This window comes from Anser anser, assembly GCF_964211835.1.
Source record: "Anser anser genome assembly, chromosome: 3".
NCBI lineage: Eukaryota > Metazoa > Chordata > Aves > Anseriformes > Anatidae > Anser > Anser anser.
The window spans coordinates 65788536-65806218 of NC_139722.1; positions in this window are offsets into that span (position 1 = coordinate 65788536).

The following is a 17683-nucleotide window of genomic DNA, read 5'->3' on the forward strand; positions in this document are numbered from 1 at the left end:
GAGTTAGTGCAGTTACTCTGAACTTCTAACAACATAGCAATAAACAGATTTCATCTGTTTTATCTTCTCCTCATACTCCTTTTAGTCCTCCCCATATTCCTCCTCCTCAAACTCCTGCTTTCCAAGGCAGCAAATTACTGTGGGATGCAACTTTGCACTAGACTTGTTTATCCACAAACACCGTCTTCCCTTCTCCTACCACACCATGCAAGCCAGACCTTGCATTGGAAGACCCATGGGTCGGCAGCAGATGGTGCACGGACTGACGCATGCATGGGGCCGGGCAGCGATTCACCCTTCGAGGTTCAGGATCATGTCCCAGTACAGCCTGGCCATTCCTGGGATGCTTCATTCCCATGAGATTGCAAGAGGGTTTATGTAAATTCTGGAAAAAGCAGGGGGTAAATTGAGAAGCCTTATTCAGTGGTGTCTTGCTCCATTTTCAGAGCCTGTTGTTACTCTTAAGAAGTCCCAGCTTAAATAAGACAGCGGTGGTCAGGCCCGTGACACTAGAAGTGAACACAAGACTGCAAGTTAAAATGCAGCGGGATGGATCCAGCCCCGGGCTATGGGTGTGAGTGCTGGAGCCACAGGCACAGCAGGGCAGGGATTGCTTCTGCCTGCCCCTTTGACTCTCCCGAGTCCCCCATGGTCTCAATTTGTTCTCCTGTCCCTGAATAATGATGACCCCTGTGTTTTCATGCAGAGATGTAACCTCCAGGGACATGTTTTTGTTTCCCAGGCAGCACCCATGGGCTGGGATCAGCCCACAGGGTACCGGGGCCCTCCTGGCCTCACGGTGGCTGCGGTGCAGCCGGGGCCTCTTGCACTGCCAGCAGTGGCCGATGCAGCTGGGGCACCCAGGGCCTGGGCTTTGGCTGCAGCTGGGGCACCCAGGGCCTGGGCTTTCACCCTGCTCCCACACCAGGCTGCCAGGTGCTGTGGGACTGAGCTCGCAGCCTGTGCTCACGTGAAACATGCTTCTTGCAACTGTGTTAGACCTCTCCGTAGCAAGAATGACAACAACAACAAAGAGAACAAACAGGTCTTCAACTCGTTCCCTCACACAAATATACCCAGGAAACCCTTCAGGTTTCTTTTAACTAACAGCCATTTACATGTGGCTGAGGGTTTTGTTCTGTTCGTACTGGCTTTTGGGACTCTGCAGCCCTAACACGTTGCCTTAGCAGTCACGACATGCCATAAAGTCACTGCGCAGCCCTGTCAGACCCAGCACAGGAGGAGGGGGCGGCAGGCCTGCCTGGCCTCTCACAGCATGGTTCTGACAACGCCTGGCTCCGATGCCCTCTTTCTTAGAAAAAACGCCACTTTGCAGGACGGTGCTGGAGGCACGGACCTGCCAAGCCAGGCACACGGCATCAGCCGAGCACGTCAGGAGGCAGCTGTCCAGGGCCGCGCAAGAGGAGCCTGGGGTGCTGCTTTCCTCCCAGCATAAACACCTCAAGTCTGCACTGCAGGGTGCTGGCGTTGCTCTTCCCCAGCCACCTGCACACTTCCAGCCCTAGCAGACGGCTGGAGGCTCAGCAGCTGGGTTGGGGGAGCTGAAAGGGGAACGAGGGTGGGGGTCAAAGGATGGGGGTCTGGGTCATTGCCCACCTGGAGGTAAAGCCTCTGCAATGCACCCGTTGTCCCTACGGGTGTCTGGTTCAGTCTGTAAGGCACAGCCTTGATCAGCAGCTGTCTGGGCGCAGGTCTGGGGAATCACATGGGGCTCTTAACCAGCTGGGACTGACTTTCAGCCACCCAACACACTCCATCTTCTTACTGAAGCCCGAGGAACCCAAGCATGGGGGAGCTTTACCAGCCCAGAGTGAGCTTTTTGTCTGCTGGCTTGCCTGTATCTACCCATCAGATTTCACGAGTGACCTGCTCTCCCTGGGCCGTGCGGCATGGCAGCTGTAGATAGAGCTGGAAGATTTATTTCAGGCAATGATAAATTGCCTCCAGATGGGACACTACCTCTTGCGGTCTTAATGATGGTACTTTACTGAGGGAAAAGCACGGGAACTGCTCTTTCCCATGAGGACAAATGACGGTCCTGTCAAATTTGGGCTGGTGAATAAGAGCTCCAGCATGACCTTGCGGAGGGCGAGAGATGAATTACTGTGTCCCTGACTGTCCACAGTGCACGCCTTAAAAAGCAAAAGCAAAATATAATGCTTTTTGTAACCACTTAGATCCCTTGAAAGGACACACAGATACAGGCACATGCGAAAATGTGCATCTAATCACAACAGCTCTGCCCTGGCTTGTGCACCATTGTCCACCGCAAATCAGTCCCCCATCTCTGTCAATATTACCCCCCCCCCTTTTTTTTTTTTAGCTCCAAGGAGTTCTGAGGGCTTTTTGTTTTGTTTGTTTGTTTTTCCCTTTGTATTTTTTCAGCTTTATCACTGAGTGTGTCAATTGTTTAATATATAAATAAAATGTATTTCCAAGGTGTTGGGTTCCCTCCTCAACACCCTCTGGCAGCCAGCAAATTCAGCGGGGAAGTTCCACGAGCTTTGGCATCAGCCACACAACTCTTGTGGATGCTCCATTGAGCCCCCTGGGGCATGAATGCAGGCCAGCTCCTGTGGAAGTTGCAATATGTTCCTAGACAAGATGATCAGGGGTGATTTATTTCTACATTTATATATTCACTTATTTTTTGATATTAGCTCAAATTTGACAGGTGAAGACTTGAGACCTTCAGAGAAGAGGTACAGACCATTGCTTTCTGCATGTTGGTGTTTAGATCAGAAATGCTTTCCTGATCACTGCAAAAGGAAGAAACTTTTTCTAAGCTCATGCAACGTCTTGGCCAGGACCTATTAGCATATAGAATATCTGAGAATTTCTGATGTCTATGGTGAAAGGAAAAAAATGAAAAATTAGGATTGCAAACATAGTCATCTTGTTTCTTACAGTTCATGCTTCTTCTGCTGCTAATGCTAAAAACAAAACATCTTTTGCACTTCACCAAACTTCACACGTCAGTAGTGTAAGATTAAACGTGATGCCTAATTAAAACAGGCAGTCACCAATTAAGATAGTAAAAAATCCCTATTTGAAACGCAGAAGAGACTGAGAAGTTAAAGAGACACTTATCTTATCCAAGAGCTTAGCAGGCTTACATTTGCAGATACTTAAGGAAAAGAAAAAAAAAAGTGCGAATGCAATCTGGAGCACAGCCCGGTAAAAGGGGAGAGGATCTCGCGTGAGGGTTCATTACCAAGGCGCCTGCTGCCAGCCAGCCCGTTTGCTTTTGTACTCCATCTGCCACGTCTTGTACACGCTGAGCTCCAGGCTCTGCTGCCATTACTTATGTTGACAGTTCCCCTCAGGTGTCCCTAATGGCACGGCATGGGCCACCTGTGCCAAGGCCAGTGCCCTCCCTGGGGCAGGGACAGCGTTTCACTGATATTTGGTCAACATCACTCGCCCTTATCTCCCTGGGAGCTCTATGCAGTGCGGTGATAAAAATAATAACAAGTTCGAGGAATTGATAGCAATTCTCCAACCTCAAGATTTTTTTTTCCACCATCTGAAAAGATTATTTTTCTTTTCTTTTTGTCTATTTTTACTAAGTGAATTAGCTCAGAGGAGTACACATGTATGTTCAGGTATATAGACATACGGGGGGAGAAAATACGATGAAAAAAAATCTCATGGGCTGAGATAAAGACAATTCAATAAGAAAGGCAAAAGCTGTGCACAAAGCAAAGCAAAAAGGGGAATTCATTCACTACTTCCCATCAGCAGGCCACTTCCCATCAGTCCAGCCACTTCCCAGGAAACAGCACCTCAGTATGCATTACGACTGCATGGGAACACAAACACCATAGCCACGAATGCCCCCCCTTCCTCCTTCTTTCTCCAAGATTTTATTGCTGAGCACAACGCCATATGGAAGGGAATATCCTTTAGGTCAGTTGGTGTCAGCTGTCCTGGCCGTGCCCCTTCCCAAGCTCCTGGGCACCCCCAGCCTACTTGATTTTGGAAAAGGGGAAGAGAGAGAAAGTCTGAGTTCTGCAGGAGTACTGTTCAGCAGTAACCGGAACACGGTCTGAACCCCACATGCAAAGCACAGCACCATACGGTCTGCTAGGAAGAAAGGTAACTCCATCCCAGGCAGACCCAGTGAGCATGCACAAGGGAGAGTGCAGTACCCAAAAGTGTTTGGTGCCTCTTGTGGTAGCCTCAGTAAGGGTGAGAAAAAAATGTGCAAGTATAATGTCTACCAACACAGACCATTAAAACCATGACTGCTCAGGGGCTTGGGAGCATGACTTTGAAAAGGTTTTTTGTTCTTTCTTTTTCAACAAAAATCACAGAGGTTTGGAGTGGTTTTTGGTTAGCTGGTTAGGTACTGGAAAAGAATCCTACAACCATGAACATCTCAGTTTGGTCAACCAAACTGTAGTGGTGTCTTCTGAAGTGGGGCTGATGAATGGTCCCTGATTCCATGGGAATACCCTGGAATACCCTTTTGCTCTCCTCTGCCATATGTCAGGACTGATTTCCTGCTGTCCATTGCTATCGTGGGTCAGTGCAGAAGCTGCTCCTTAGGCCTCCTTTCAGTCATTATTCTGGGAGTTCTTTCTCTCCAGCACTTCTTCCCCCCAACCAAAGCCTTGTAAGTTGCACCTCACAGCACCAGAGAGGCGGTGGAAGGAGAAACACTGGCTGATGATGTTCTCCTGGTGAACAAGGAGATCTGAAGTTCTGTGCTTTTGGTTAGAAACACAAAGAGGGGAAGCCTGCCAGTCTGTGCTCGCTGCTGCCTGGGGCTTTTGTGACTGAGTCCCAGGGCGGACATGAGTGGGGGAGGCACCAGCTCCTGCAAGCTGCTGTACCCAATTTCTGTGTGCTGCAGGGGGCCCACCAGACACAGCCGAATGCCAGAAGGAACCTTGTGCCTGGTGTCTGAGGGGGCTGGAAAAAGGACTCAGAAGCACCTGCCCTTCTGGGGGGAGCAGCTTGGTTTTAGAGCAGCAGTTATCATCCTCATCCATGTGCAGGCTCCTGCACCCTCCTGGTGCTGCAGTTTGCAGCCGAAGGTGTTTGCTGAGGGTGAGCACCGCCTGCGCACTGCCACCAGGGCTGGGGTTTGGGCTTTCTGGGTCACCCTGCAGCACTTCAGTTCCACAGCCACCACGGGGCGAGGGTGGGTGGGTGGGAGGGCGGGTGCACATGTGTGCACCCTCTCGTTTGTGTGCTGCTTGCTATGTGAAGATCAGGATTATATCAGAGGGCTGGGAAGTGTGATCAGTTGATCCCTTGGCAGGGACCCTAGAGTGAATGAGTCTCTTACTTAACGTGTGTGCTGGCATGCATGCTCCTATGCAGCCCAGTGGGTCTCTGCTTGAGAAGAGATTTAGCAACAAAGAGCACCAGATTCTTGCACATGAAAGCCTTGGAGAAATGATGCTTTCAGTGTTGATGGCCAGCAGAGTGCAGCATTGGTGAGGCTAACCTGGGTCTAGGCTTATTGATTCAGTCATTCAGCTGTTCATGAGGGGCTCTCGGGTTTTATTCCGAAGCCTGGAGTTCATGCAATCCCCACATTGATGCTTCTGTTTGTGCCAGCTAACAAGGCAGAGTACATCATGGATCACATCCTGAGCTGCTGTGCCAGTCACTGCAAATGCTGTATCAGGAATTGATATCCTCAAGGGTTTGTATACCTTAGAAAAGAGGCACATCTGTATCTTTTTCTTGCCTCCAGCCATGACTGGAAAGAGCTTCTTGCAAAAGAGCCCAGGATTGTGGTCTGGAGAGAAACAAGGACTTGCAGGACTGACCATTACTAAGCATCCTGTATTTATTAGCCCTGGCAGAGCTCGGTCTATGATGTGCTAGTGCATCTCTGTGTTAAGCCCAAAACCCAATGCAGAAAGGAGCCACTGCCAGGGCTTTGAGCTGCCCCCATGTGAGAATGGGACCTAGCAGCCAAACCTATCTGGCAACGTTGCTACAAGTACATGACATAATGTGTACATTTGCTGAGCGGTCCCTCCAGGTCTCCATGAGGAGGAGATATCAGTGCTTCACTGATGGCTGCTTTGCTGGGACTGGGGCAGGAGTGGTGCCAGGGTCTGTGCTGGCAGCTCTGGTCTTGGGAAGTGGCCAGAGGTGCAGGGAAGATGGATGATCAGGCTGTAGTGCTGGGACTGCAGACTAAGTGGGTTTAATGCAGTGCAAACAGAACAAGGCAGCTCCCTGTGTCTGGTTTGGTAATGAGCCCTCAATAACCTGTGCTTCTCAAGGCACAGAGTGCATTTTTTCAGATAGCTTTCATTTGGTTTTACACGACCTGTGCTACATGAGATTCAGGTCTCGGTCTGTGTATCCAACTTCAGATGCAGAGCAGTAGCAAGAAGGGGGTGTCCTGTCATTTCCAGTGAGCTATGGGACCAGATTTCCGTATGGAAAGAGTCCATGAGCACAGTCTCAGGTCTCGGAGCAGCCAAGCACGTGAGCTTCTCTGAAAATTTCCTCACATATTTTTGGAGCCTCTGTGGGATGCCAACTTCTGGGGACAGGAATCAGGGAGAGGGGAGTTGGAGGGGACAGTGTCATGAGGAGTTTGGTGAAGTTTCTGTTTCATGGCTCTCTGGCTCCATAAGACATACATTATTACAGCAAACCTTTTTTTTTTTGGAAGTGGTGGAGCCACTTCTCCACCCTCGCCCCTCGCCTTCAGGTGCGCCTGGGCAGACCCTGCCTGTGCCGGGGCTGCAGGGCCCTGCCCAGCCCTGTGTGAGCCCCACACCGATGAGAAAGCAAATCTGGGCACTGCTGGCAGTGGGCTGGGACCTGAATTCCTCCATCTTCCAGCTGTGGGAGGGCATGGCCAACCTGCATGGGCCCACCTAGCACCCAGCACTGACCTAGGAGGGACTGAAAAACAGAGCAAAATTAAGCCAAATGATTCAGACACTTGAAAGTTCGGCATTTTCCTTTCCTACTGGCTTTTCAGCTCCACTTCTGCCACTGATTTCCTGCATGGCCACAGGAAACTCACTTCAGCCTCCTCCTCCTCAGTGAGGAACACTGAGGTTTAGGGGCGAACAAAAAGCAGAAAAGAGACAGGACCTCTTAGTGTATTGATGCAAGCGTACTCAGCATGTACTCATGAAGCCCGCTGCTCCCCAGTGCTGACGGTCACCTTAGGGAGCTGCCAGTTCCAGCCAGCCTGCCTCCTACGGAGCCTGAGTGGTGGTGATGCTGCCCCTGTGCACAGGGCCCGTGCCCAAAGCCTCATCTGTATCTCTTGGCCTTGCAGGACTTCCTCCGAAATATTCCCTCCAAGGAATCCAATTCGCCGCAGTGAACATGGTCACCTTGTGGGGGGACGGGCGCTGAGGAGAGCCGGCAGGCCTGCTGGCTGTGAGGTCAGGCATGTTGGGCCACCTCTGTGTTGTGCTCCTCAGACAGAGCTGAGGTGGAGGCTGGCCAGAGGGCTGTGAGAGCCGTGGCACAGCCGCAGGCCTTTCACGTGCCGTCGGGAAGCCTCTGGTGACACCTCCTGACGCCACCTCAGCTGCTCAGCGGCACGGACGCCGTGACGCTGCCCTTCAGTCGGGATCTTGCAGTGCGAGGCCTTGTAACTAACCGCACGCAGCTGCCGTTGGGGATTTCTCAATGGTGCTTCTGCTCAGCAGTGAAAGAAGCGCACGCGTTCCTCTTTCTGGAGGAAGCGTCGTCTGCCTGAGTTTAATTGAGACTTGCTCAAATAAAGAAGTAGCGGCCCCCGCACCACCGATTAACGTCGCATTGTGTTTGTGCTCGCTTAGGGTGGCCGACAAACTGCCCAGACCAAACCTCGTCTTGCTCAAGCACTTGCTGTCCGTGCTGCACCGCATCAGCCAAAACGCCGCCAGCAGCAGGATGGACTCCAACAACCTCGCCATCTGCGTTGGCCCAAACATGCTGGGCCCGGGGACGGACAGCACGCTGCCACTGGAGGTGCAGAAGGAGATGAACGACAAGGTACGTTGGGACACATCTGAGCCGTGCACAGGGATCCCACTGCCAGTGCAAAAGCCACACAAAACACAACCACACCACTGAGACGCGGGCGTGCCCCGCGTGCCGGGTGCCTGCGGCGTGACAGGCCAGGCTTCCTCTCCTCTGAGCACAAGCAGAGGTTGCCCTGCAGCCCCTGCGCTGCACCACAGCTCCTGGGCACCTCACACCCAGAGAGCAAGGGGCACCCTGTGGGCACCACCAACTGCACGCCCTCTGGCTGACGGTGTTCAGCATGTTCTGTTACAGATGGACTGATATGCCCGTTTCTGGAAGGGCTAGAAGCCGAGCATCATTCTCCAAACCTAACAGATCCAGAGGTCTCTCTTTTGCCACTGCCTCTCAGGAGGAACAGGCTATGAAAAACAAGACACGCTTTCAGCATAGCTGGTTGACAGATACGCTATCAGTGTCCTTTTTTTGCACTTGCCTTATCAAAGTTAACTCCTCCACGAACTGTTTATTCTTCAAGGTGAACTGAATCTTAAAGATTCAGACACTGGTTTCTGAAGTCTGTGGAGTAAAATGTCCTCTCAGAAACCATTTTAAGAGCAGCAGACATTACAGAGAACGTGGCGTCAGAGGGACTGCACAGATGCCTGGTCTATGTTTTAAATTGGGGGTTGGGTTTTGTTTTGGGCTTCTACTGTTTATTCCTTGGATGTAGTTTGCTCTACTGAATTGTCAGGTTTAAGAATCACAACATAGTCCTGCTGTTTTTTCTTGCTAGAGCTGGATTCAGAACAGCAGCAACAGAGATGACACGTGAGTGTCAGAAACGTGCATTTCTGGACAGACAACCCTCTCTGTTCTTCACTCAAGAAAAAAGAGGAGGAGATGTGGCCATGCAAACAGGAAAAGGAGAGGTGCAGTGAAAAGTCAGGTCCACAAGAATGGTCAAAACATGTTTAGTATGAAACAAGTTACTGGGGCAAAATCGGGGCAGAAATGTACTGGAATTTCTCCTCACAGAAGGTGTTAAAACAAAACTGTCTCCAAAGTCTGCTGTGAAGTTAAGTGCAAAACAGAAGGCGCTTCTCCATGTGCACTGGTTCTGCTGCTTTCAGCTAGGAACCACAATGTTAAGAACTTCAATTCTAAGACCTACAATGAAATAGTGTCCAGCCCGAGAGGGGGTTGGAAGCACAGAAGGGAGCAGCAGTAGGGTGCAGGTGAGAGCTCTGCTTCTCCCTGGCAGTCCCCCGCGTGGCTGCAGTTTGGGGTGTGTGGTGTCTCACTCCAGCCCACTCATCCTTAGTCCCGGGTGGCATTCACGCTTCCTGCCTTACTGACACTGGGCCCCCACCTGCACTTCTCAGCACCCGCTTCAGCACAAGTGCTTTGTTCATCCTCCTTTTCTCCTTGCTGAGCTGTTGAGAGGGACTGTGGTCAGGGGTCACTTATCTCTGTCCCACTGACCCCCATCCCCAGCTGTTTGACTTTGACGTTGAAGTCGAGCCAATCCTGGAAGTGTTGGTTGGGAAGACGATGGAGCAAGCTTTGCTGGAAGTGATGGAGGAAGAAGAGCTGGCCCAGCTGTGGGCACACCAGCGTGCCTACGCTGAACTGCGCAATGCCGAGCTGGCGGAGGTGCAGCGCCTGGAGGAGCAGGACAGGCGGTACAGGGAGGAGAAGGTAAGGCTTGCTAGGAGCAAAACAGGCCTGTCTGGGTGTCCGTCAGACAAGAGGAAACCGCTTCCAGTACTGAAAGACAAGCTGTGAAATAACTGAGACTCTGGCCCAGAACCATAAAGGTGGGGAACCTCAGTAAAAGAGGCAAGAAATAAGACATCAAACAACACCTGAGAGGTTTCATCTGGCTCTTGCAAAGCAAGTGCCTTCTGGCAAGGATGTTCATCCCTGAATGATCACAGCAAATGAAAAACAGCTGCAAGATCCTTTTGCTCATCATTAATAAAAATATACTTTTTCTTGCTTTCTTCCTGTTATTGAGAAAAATCTTGCTTGTTATTGAGAAAAAAATCCTTACGTGGCTGATGATAGAAGTGGAAGAAACACTAGAGAAGTTTCTGGGAAGGATGATGCTTGACCGTAGATTACGAAATCCTGGAATATTATCTGGGCTGCTTGTTCATGATTGTTTTTTTCCCTGTCAGAACAAATATGACATTTACAGGGTCAGTGTGAACTAAGGTAGGAGGTGTCATTTTAACAAGAACTCTAAGTGCCCATGGCTTTGTGTGTGTGTGTGTTTTAACCATTTTGAGAGCTTTTTTAATGTTGGAAAATCACTACTGCAGCCACCTGGGTAATTGATTCTCATCACAAATAATAGAAGTGCTGGACATGCTGCATTTATTGCTCTCTGCTGCAGAGCTACGGAGTAATGTGTTCATCCAAAATGAAAGGAGAAGAGAAGGATGATTTTGGCCATGACTGACAGAGAAGTCAGGTGACTGACACTTTTCGTCAAAACAAGGGGCTACTTCTTCAGAAGTACTTCTTGCTTTTGAAATAGATTAAAATATCACTCTCTGCTTTCTTTTGGGTTAATTCAAGCTAAGTATGCAGGTTTGTTTCTTGGTCAGTCTTCAGAGGCTGCATTGAAATACATGGACAATATAAACCCTGTCTTGTGTAGGAGCACAAAATTATGATGAATGCGTGTCCACCTTGGTGGTCCCAGGTCAAACCACTTCTTACACTTCCATCTTCATTCTTGTGGTTTTACCTCTGGCTGTGATTTGGGGTTTGAATTACAATAGTGTTCATTTCCTCTGGGTTAATTTTCAGTTTAACCAGGACCCTGAATTTCCTTTGTTAAGGTCCAGTTTGGATAATTACATCTGGCCTGGCAGTATTTTATCCTACGATATATGTGCTTGTGTGTATGCTCAAGGATCACTTCTTAAGTTCTCCTCAGAAGGGAGGGAATTTTCTCTCCTTTTAAGTAAGAAGTGTTGTATGCAACCACTGAAGAGCAACATCCCAAGGAGAACGTTGCTCTAGGATATACTATTGATGAGAACATCCTTCATATTCCTGTTAAATCTCTTTCCTTCTAACTTTTACAGACACACCATGTCTGGAACACACAGAGAGGTTGGACCATGCTGATAATCACCACCGGCCTGCCCCTGTTTTGCTCTTCTATATTTGCTGCCCCAGCTGGTAACCACGAAGGGCTGGAAGGCTGCTCAGGAGGTCTCACCCCAACCTCCTGCTCACAGCAGGTTCAGCTGTGAGCTCAGACCAGGTTGCTCAGGGTGTTTTCCTTTTGGGTCTTGGAAAAACTCAAAGGACATGGACTGCACAGCATCTCTGGGTGGCTGGATGCATTGACTGTCCTGAGGGTGAGAAAGGGATTCCTTAACCCTAGTATGAACCACATGTTTAACTCAATCATGTCTCTCATCCTCCTGCCATGTACTGCTGTAAAGAGCCCAGCTCTTCCATCTTGCTGGTCCCCAACACATGCTGGGGGGCTGCTGATGGCCCCCCCAAAGCCACCTCTTCCCCTTGCTGAACCAGACCTGGTCCATCCAGCTTCTCCTCACAGGACAAGTTCTCCCGCCCCAAGCATCTTAGTGGCCCACTGCTAAACTCACTCCAGTTGATGGCAATTCCTTCTTTTTGTGCAAAACCCAAACATCAATTACAAGTGGATTTTTTTATAGCACCTCCATATTGCCCTATTTTCCATATTAATCCTCTCCACCTTCACTGGTAGCCCATTTAATATGTCATATTAATTATTTAAATGATGTATTTTGAATTGGGAGTTGAATTGTTGTTATCTTCATTGATTTGGAAGGGCTATACTGCTTGGAAAAATTACAGAGGCTGTATGTAGCTAAATAACAAAGAATGAAGAAGTTCATCAACTGCTTTTCAGACAGAAAATACTTTGGTGGTTTCCTTGGGTCCAGTGTTGCCCACCACCAAAAAGACCATGCTGTGTACAGGCTAGTCCTTATTCTTGGCATGGCGCATTGGACATTACATTTTTGTTGTCAGAAACAACTAGTTGGCGAAGTCCAACCTTGTAGCATACTTCAGTTGGTATTGGCCATTTAAGCTCATACATAGACTTAAAAAATATTTAAGCTGAATTTACTGTATACAACCACTAGATGTCAGTGACAACACTAAGGCAAAACCCATCTACCTGTGGTTAAAGTCTCCCTTAGAAGCAGGCTTGCACACCCACCCATTGTCCACAGCGTGCACCATGGCCACGGGTGGTTGACGTTGCAGGCATTAATCTAGTGTTTGTCATGTGGAGCTTATTTAGTGTAAAGCCCTTCCTAGCATTGTTCCTGCTTATCGTGCATTTTGAGTTGTGTAATATTTTCGCCGTAATCTCCCTCGGTTGCACTGAGATAGGCTCAGGCACCAGGCTTCCATAAATACACGGCTGTGGGAGGGACGGGGAAACCAGTGTCTGGCTTACTGATGCAACCCAGCGAGACACCGAAACACACGCCTTCCCCAGCTTCGGGTCCAAATCAAAAACGTAAAAACTAAAATAGTAATAAAATTCTACCTTCTGACTCTTAACAGAAGGGTCGTAGCGGGAAAGACAAGATCGGGTTCACCCTGCAGAGATCCTCCTGGGGCTTGATGCTGCTGACACAGGGGGGACGCCAGCAGCCCTCACCCCTTCGCTCGGGCACAGGACAGCCCTGGGCAGGAGGAAGGGACAGGCCAGGATGGGCCTGGGGCTGGCAGCCACAGCCCCTGGCGTGGAAATGACTAACAGGAGGGCTGTTGTCACATTAGCCTCTTTGCCCTGACAGCCTCAGGTGGGCATCTCAGCAGGCGGTAGGGCAAAGGCTGAAGCTCCACTGGGCACTTGTGCCAGTGCAAAATCCTCCTCAGCCTCCTGACTCCCGCAGCACTGGTGAGGGGCTGGAGCCTCGCGCTAAGCCCAGCCTCGGATTTCTTTCTAACCACCCTTCGTGCTGCGGTGCCAGACACGACTGACAGAAGGCACCTGCACTGCCACGCATACCTGGCTGCTCCCCGGGCAGCTTTACAAGTGGGGCATTCCCGCTCACAAAAGTGCATCGGTGCTCCACTGCAGCAACGCCATTTCCTCGCTGGCTGCACCGGTGGAGCAAGTCCCACCTCATCCAGGCTGCTTTGTGCTACCTCCTCCCTGCAGTACAGAGGAGAGGTCTGCTAACCCGGCAGGCCAGACCCAAATCCAAGAGAGATTTCGGCGATGACACCTGTGGAGACAGCACGTGCTGCATATAGCATACTCCGAAAAGGAACGTCCAGACTTCTCTGGACCACTTGTGCTTCTTGCTTCTACGGCATACCCAGCGTATAGTACATCTATCTATAAGTTTCTAAGAAGAATTTGTTTTCATGACATGATTGGAGAAAAGCAGATCTAAATGTGTTAAAGTGAGTGTCTGTATTCAGACGGTTTGAGGTCAAAGCCAGTCTAGTAGAACATGGACGCTTTCTAAAGATGGAAAATTCCTCTGTAAATTCCTCTGCTTTGTAAACAGCAATAATTCAAAACCTGTGCTATATTTTTCATTTATCATTCATTATTGAGTGTATCCAAATACATGTCATCTGTCTGAAATGAAAACAATCCATGCACTCAGTCCACAGATGTGCTCGCTATGGGGGCACCCAGTTCATGCTTACTACACCTGTCTGTTAGCATTTGAGAACAATTCCTCAGTTTCCTTTGATGACACGCAAGACTGGGAACAAAGGCTGGCAATGAAAATTTGCTTCAGGTATTGAAGTCAATGAGGGCAAGATTTCACAATGGTTTTGTTCCCACGATGATGGAGACTATCACGGCTTCATATAAATCAGTCTCATTATGGCTGACTTTATCTAGATAAAATAGACAGAAAGGACATTAAGATGTGGTCTGTGAATGCTTTAGCATCTTAAGTGAAATATTATATGTCAGTTTTAGGAATTACTCATTAGTGAATAGATTCTTTATCATATCTTTACAAGAGACTTAGCACCACTAGGAGGGTTGCTGTAGGTATTTGTGAAAAGATTCAAGCAACCAAATCCTTGAATATTTGTTTTGGATATTGTCCAAGGGGGAAGTGGTCAGCTGGAAGATTTTCATGTCTGCCTCTTCTGCTTTGTGCTTTATTAGCTGTAAAATGTAGAGACTGTTGAATTGTGGTATTTAAATTGTCACTGGCATTATTTTTATTCTTAATTTGCTGTGAAAAAAATAAAAAGAAGAGGAAGAATTGTATGCTTTGCAATGATTAAGGAACATTGGTTTAAGAAAGGTCAAGACCATGTTTGAGAGAAATTCCAAAGCATGGACATCATATCTGATTTTCACACAATGTTAAAAGTACTGTTTGAAGTCCCTGGTCCTACCTTACCTGAAGTAATGTGAACTATGTACAGCTGTAGAAAAGAAAGAAAGTTTAGTCATATCTAGAGAAGTATGCCTCTGATTTCATAACAATAACATTTTTTGAAAGTTAAGTTTAGTTATGTTGTAAAATTGTCAAGAGACCGTAAGGCCAACCTGAAGTGTTTTAGCTAATGCTGCTTGTGATTTTCTCCTCCACCTCCTATTATGTGGATAGAGGGCACTTCTGGAAAGTTATGTGAGGACTTAAGTTCAGGTATTTTTCCTGCAGCATTATTCATATGACAGAGTGCCATTTGTCCTTCATTAGAATTTATGAATATAATGAAGTCCTGTAAATCATATCTATACTTTAAAGTCGGTCCTTAAGAAATGTTGCATGAAGTTATTACTACAACGTAATTATCTTACAACAAAGTTGCAGAATGTAATAGAATAGAGGAAACCAATTCTTTTAACCCTAAAGCACGGTGCAATCTGTGCTCTTTTGTCAACTCCTAATGGCTGTGTTTGGTGAAAGACTCATAAACCTGTTTCCATCCTCCCTAAATACAATATTTGTTTAATGATAATCACAGTTACAGGTACCAGGAATGCTTATTCAATGAAAAAAATTTCTTCACAGGGATAAGGTGTGCCCGAGTTTAAGAGAAAAAATATTCTAACAGCCATCCTTGAGCTGCCTGTTGGAAGTGACGCTTCCCTGGTGGAGGAACATTACTGTGCTCTGCCCCTGCCAACGTACTTCTTCGCAGAGCTGGTGCTTGAGATCACCTGGCAGTGTCTGTGCCTGCATGACCCAGGGCTTGTCGTGTGAGACCGTCCCAGCCTGGAAAGCACACCGGCCCTACTCAAGGATCCACTGCTGGCGACTCCGGGTCTGTACTCCTCAATAACTCCAAGAAGGTCCAGAAGCCTGGGGGGTATAACATCAATAAGCCATGATAGACTTGTATGAGTACTGTGGGCAGAAGATAGCTCCCTCATGTTACTAAATTGGCTGATGATTCCCATCACACAGCTTCACAGCTTGGGAAAACTCTAACCTTACGGGCGGAAACTTGCCGCCACAGGCTGACTTCTTCCCTGAGAATAACAAAATAGAGCCAAAATGGCAAATGGCTTACATGTCTCTGACAAATATGTTATTTTTTCTACAAGAAACAAAAAATAGACAAATAAAAACTGGCAACTTCTTCTCAGGTCAATGGTCAATTCTATGCCCTTACACACCCCATGCTTGGGGAAGAGATTTGGTGTTTGCTAGACATTTCTGATTGAAATATCATTCCTAGTGTTCACAGGAACATCTGTTCAAAACTGGCCTGTTACAGGCTTGTGGAAATGGGCAGCCACACGCACTCTTGACATAGCTGGAGCATCCCAAGCCTAATCCAGTCTCTGTCTTTTGCTGCTGTCTGTCAACTATGTCACGTTCCAGCTTGATTTGGACTTTTTGTCCCTTTGGAAAACTCAGAGGAGTTCCCCAGCTGGAGCTGGCAAAATATCCCCCCTTGCAAAATGACAATTTAGAGGGGTCCCTATGGAGAGTACAAAGGCACTGCACAGCAGAAGGACTGCTTTTTTAGCATGGCCCCAGCTCGCTGTCCTTCTCTGTAAGGGACCTCCCAAGAACAACTCTGCCTGAAAATACGTACTCCGACCCAGCTGATCCAAGCCGTGGACTGAGGGGTCCAACATTTTTGTTGAATCATTTGGGCACTGGCATGATGTCACGTTTCTGGACAAGTTGCTCTGTGCAAAGACCTGCACTGAAAGCATTAGGCACTTGGCATCATTTGCACAGCTGCTCCGCGCTGGAAGATGTAAAAAACATTGCTCTCAAACTTCTGCCTATAGGTATTCTTGCCAACCATTTTAGTCTTCTAAGCTGTGGTCATAAAATACTAATTACAGGATAAAATTATATTTATAAACTATAATACAATATGATATAATATAAAAATATTTGTAAAATAGATAATAACACATAATAAATACATTACAGTTACAATTGTATTAATTATATAATTATTTGGTTTCCACTCACAACTTTGTAATGCTATTCAGGTAAGGGTTTTTATTAGCTGTGAAAACACTCAAGACAGACTGAAATAACAAGTAGTGAATCAACTCAAAAGTGGACATCATTAATAATTACAGTGCAAAGAACAATGACACATTTTCGGTTTGTGGTTTTCAAACTTCCCAATGAACACACTGTTTCTAAGGGGTGTTTTACTGATGTGGCAAAGCCAAACCCACAAACACTGGGATTTGCCAGAGCAGCCCTCGAGGTCCTTACACTGCAGACCTCACCCAGATTATTTCCAACATTATTATTTCAAACAAAACTTAAAAACAGAGGGTTCTGAATTTTGAACTGAATTGTAATTTCTCTCCAAAAGTAGCTTGGCAGGCCAAACGAAAAGCAAAAATATCAATTGTTAAAATGTAAAAAGTACAATTTAAAAGAATGTATAAAGGAGAAGTTTGGCTCATCGTATTAGTATGACAAGAACCCCCATCTCAAACAACTTTTAAGACATAGGCACTTCAGGACTGGCGACAAGAGTCTCTGAAAGAAAAATCATGCAGTGCCACAGCAATGCATGACGTGCCTGGAAAACCCCTCAGCCACAGGGAGCCACTGCCAGCACTTCTGATCTCTCCTCTCTTCCCATGGTACCTCATACTTGTGATTTTTGGACATCTCCTAACAGTTTTAGGGTTATTAATGGGAAGTACAGAAGACGGCTACGGGTGAGCGGGGTGCAATGGGGTGTAAGTGTATGCTGAGTGTGGGGCAGGTGGAATAACCACTCTCAGCCCTCTCTGGACTGAAGCCCAATGCCCACTGCTGGTCCCGTGGGACTGAGCTCAATGACCTGCCTCCTTGCCTCCAGTCCTGTGCCCTCCACATACAGAAAAAAATCAGTTTTATTGCCATAGTTACAGCATACGCTAACTCTCTCCTGAAGAAAGGCACTGTACAAAACATCTGAGTCCCAGGTGCACTTGCATGTTTAAGCAGTCGTTGAAGAATTTCTCACCCTTAACGAAACTGCTACTTCTGGGGGGTTGTGAAAGCCACGGTACGCATGGCTACCAGCAGCACAAATGGCAGTTGCATAAAGGAAATGCAGCTTTGCAGCAGGACTGGCTTTCACCATCAGCCTCCAGAAGCACACGCCGAGTCTCAATGTGTATGTGTGCAGCCTCTCTCCAATCTCCTACAAAATCAACAGAGCAACAGGAACGCAGGTGAGACAAATAGGGAAAAGACATATAATTTGGCTTTTGCTGGGT